We start from the raw sequence: 3,931 nt of genomic DNA on the forward strand, positions 1-3,931 counted from the left end.
TGCTCCTTCCTTCAGCTCCCACTCACTCAGGGGTGGCCAAGGCAGAGCTCCAGTTCCAGTCTCCCTATTCCCACTGGAGTGACTTTGAGCTGACCCCCACTGACAAACAGCTCCCCTTATCTTGGCTCCAGTGCCTTGGTCCCTCAAAAATCCCCTCCCTCCATGCTTTTAGAGACTGCAGTTCCTTCCTCCCAATCCCCATGCACCACCCCCCATCCCGTGCTCCCCCCACCAGTTGCACGTGACTTTCTCATATCTCTCAACCTCACACTTCCCATCCCATCAACACCAGACCATGCCTGGAACATGACTCATCCCCTCCCTCTGAGCTTTTGGACACTCAGACTGGGGGACACAGGGGAAAGAGAACTTGGACAGGGACATAGCCTGGTGGGGTACCAAGAGGACTGTCATACAAGAAGTCAGTTAGAGACTGGGGGTGGTGACCTGCCTGCTATTAGAGACACCATGTGAGCACGGACATATGGGGATCACCGCATCATCTCAGACTTGAATTATGAAGAGGGGTGTCTCCTATTGGGTGTGTGGTATGCTTTGGTGCTCTTGTACTGAGGGCAGGTAGAAGTAGGCCTAAAGTCTCGATCCTGTTTAAAACACTTAGGATGGAATGAAAGGTTCCAAGCAGGTGACGGCGTTTGCTCTCTGGCTCCCTCTTCCAGGTTCCAAGCAGGTGACAGCGTTTGCTCTCTGGTTCCTTCTTCCCGGTCTCTCCTCTTTCCTGGAACAGCTGCGCTGGATGGCGGGACCCAAACTTCACTGCCCACTGGAATCACTGAGCGTTCTTTAAAGTATGGATGCTTGCCTCTCCCCGCCCCCAGACATCTGGTTTCACTGTTATGGAGTGTAGCCTGGGCCTAGGATTTTTCAGTGCTCCCCAGATGCTGCTAAGATGCAGTACAATCTGGGAACCAATGCAATATTGCACTTGGCCCAGCTCGATGGGCCTGGGAACAGCAGCGTCCGGCAGCACTCGCAGTGACTGACGGTGGCCATTTCAGAGCTCCAAGCTACGTATAGAAAGTGTCGTCCTCGCCTGACTCCTGGCTTACAGCAGACTGATTGCTGTGACTACTTCACTGGCCTCAGGTTTAGCGTGCCAGTGTGGAGAGAGCCAGGTCAGTCAGAACCCTGCCTCAGGGGACTGGACTGGGAGTAGGAGGTGAGATCAGCCGGGTCAAGGGCTCTGTCAACCCTAGGAGACTCATTGCTGCCCAGGGTAGCGAGGCTGAGTGCTCCCTGCTCTGAGGGACTGGCCAGCAATTCTGATTGGGACGATTAATTTTATGTGTCCATTTGACTAGCAAAGCTATGCTCTAATAGCCGATAAAACATTGCATCTAGGCGTGTAGGGGGATATTTCCGATAGAGACCAGCAGTTGAATTGGTAGATCAAGTAAAGATTGCCCTCACCTAAGCGAGCAGGCATTATCCAACCTGTTGAAGGTATGACTGGAGCAAAAAGACAGTGGAAGGGTATATTTGCTTTCTGCTTGAGCTGGGACATCATCTTCTCCTGCCTTCGACAACCAGTGCAGTTGGCTCTCAGGCCTTTACTCTCAGACTAGAACCAGACCACTGACTTTCCTGGGACTCCAGCTTGCAGATAGCAGATGCTGGGGCTTCTCAAGTTTCCAGAATTGTGTGAGCCGAGACCATACAGCAAATACATTTCTATGTGTCTATAGGCATAGCTTATTGTTTCTGTTTCTCTGGAGAATTCCAAGAGACTTATGATGAGGAGCTCCAAGGTCAGTGATGACCTTTTTGTATGATTCGAGGGTCATCAGTTCTCTTCTAGCTGGGAAGTCCATGCTGCAATGCTAGGTGAGTTGTGCTTGTGTCAGCCAACGGGCTTTGATTTCTTGAGTTCTTAGCAAAGTAGCTCACACAGAGCAGGTATTTCACATACCTCACTCTGTTTGATTATGATGGATAAACCATGAGTGGGTGTCATTATTATCCCCGTTTTACAAATGAAGGAATGAAAGCTTGGACAGATTATATAGCTATCCAGGGTTAATCTGAGACTGTCTCGTTTTAAGCTGTCCTGTTTCCCTAAGGTGATAAAATGGCACACATCATTACTTTCAAGTGGACTACACACTTTCCCCTGACCACTCCAAATGGAACAAAAAAGAAAACAGTGAGGACATTTTCCTACAAGAAAAATCATTACTTCTAGTTTGAACTTTCCTTTGGAAATCTGCCAAATACTCCGAGGCACAGGACCTTGAGAACTGAGCTATAACAAGAGAGTTGATCCATCCCAGGATTCCAGCAGAAAAGCTGCTTTGGCCAGTGTAGACAGTGTATTGGGGTGGGGCTGAAAGCTATTCCAGCCCATTCCAGGCTAACTGAGAAACCTGGATTTGGAAGGGACCTTTGAAAGCTGGTTCCCTTCCTGTGTCTTCCACTCCCAATTCCCTCCCTCACTGATGAAATTGGAGATGCCAGGGGCGGGTGTGAAATGCCAGTTTCTGGGTCAGAGGCTAACTCAGAAAGAGTATGTATGTGTGTGTGTGTGTGGGGGGGGTTTGAACTACTGCAGGGATTAAAATGGGGTCTTGCAATCAGTGCCAAAAGGATTCTCTAAGTAGGCAACCAGACCCCCAACACCTCCCTTTTTCTCCACCCCTCTGCCACCTGGGCATTCCTTTCTCCTCACCCTCAGGGTAAAGCAATAAAATATTTCATGCTGCACCTAAAGGCTATAAAAGCTTAGCCCTACCAGTTGCCTCTTTTACTGATGTCCTTGCCACAGCCTCAGCTGCTAGAGAGGTCCCAGGGACAGGGGAGTCTCTCTCTCCAGGGCTCCAGTGCAGCCGGAGGACAAATGACCAGAGGGTAGGAGGGTGGCAGACTCAGAACCTGGGGCAAGTGTCATTGCCAAGGACAAAGGACTTCTGTGGAAGGTCACAGAGGGAGATGAGATCATTGCCTCTTGCGGGGTCCACTCACTAAGCTGTATTTTCCAGTGAAAGAACACATTTGATCACATTCCCCTGAAGTCAGCATCCCTCTCTCCACACACCTACTCACCTGCCCATACCTGAACCGGAGAACCTAGCTGGGGCCTGCTGAGTAAGGAAGGGCCATCATGGGACACCCACACCCCCATCCCATGTAGTCACAACTCAGCAGTCCTGGTCAGAGCAGCACTCAAGCCCTGCCCCCAAGGCCCACTAGATCCTGTCACTGCCCCCAACCGCCCATACACCCTTGCTTTCTGTAGCAATTGGCTAAACCACTAGGAGACTCCCCAAACTCTGCCTTCTCCTCAAGCCCTAAGAGGGAGGAGACAGAAATGGCTCAGGCAGTGACCCCACAGTCCTAAGCTTCTCCAGCTGCCAGAATCTAATCAGCCTCACCTCTCCATTTCTCCAGAGACAGAACCCCACCACAGGGCCTCTTTATCAGGAGAGAGGCTGGGGGTGGGAGTGGGAGGTGGGGTGGGAGTGAGGAAGGGCAGTGTAGGGAATCAGGAATCTCCCTTTGAGTATCTACTCCTCACTCACTGTCTTTCCTTCCAGGAATCCTGCTGCTGGGCCACTGTTAGTCACGCATGGCCCTTCCGGCCCCTTTCCTGAAAGCCCCCAGCAGCTCTGCTCTGAGTATTTCAACCCAGGCTCCAAGCCAGGCCCACCTTTTGCTTCCTTCCACAACTCTGGCCAGAGGCTGGTCTCTGCCCTCCTCCCCACAATCTGGGCCAGAAGCTGAGGGCTGGTCACCCTCCTGCCAGGCAGGGTAAGGGGTAGTACTCTTCCCAGAGCATAAACCCTGCACCTGGGGCCCCAGGTCCTTTGCTACAAGCTTCCCGAAGACAACCCTCCTCAGACCCCCCCCCCCAAAAAAAAGGAGTAGTACTTCTCAGTTTGGGAAGCACCAGGGACAGTCAGCTCTGGGGAGGGGG

The sequence above is a fragment of the Condylura cristata genome, unplaced genomic scaffold, assembly GCF_000260355.1.
Source record: "Condylura cristata isolate star-nosed mole 26May11 unplaced genomic scaffold, ConCri1.0 scaffold00025, whole genome shotgun sequence".
In the NCBI taxonomy this organism is placed as follows: domain Eukaryota; kingdom Metazoa; phylum Chordata; class Mammalia; order Eulipotyphla; family Talpidae; genus Condylura; species Condylura cristata.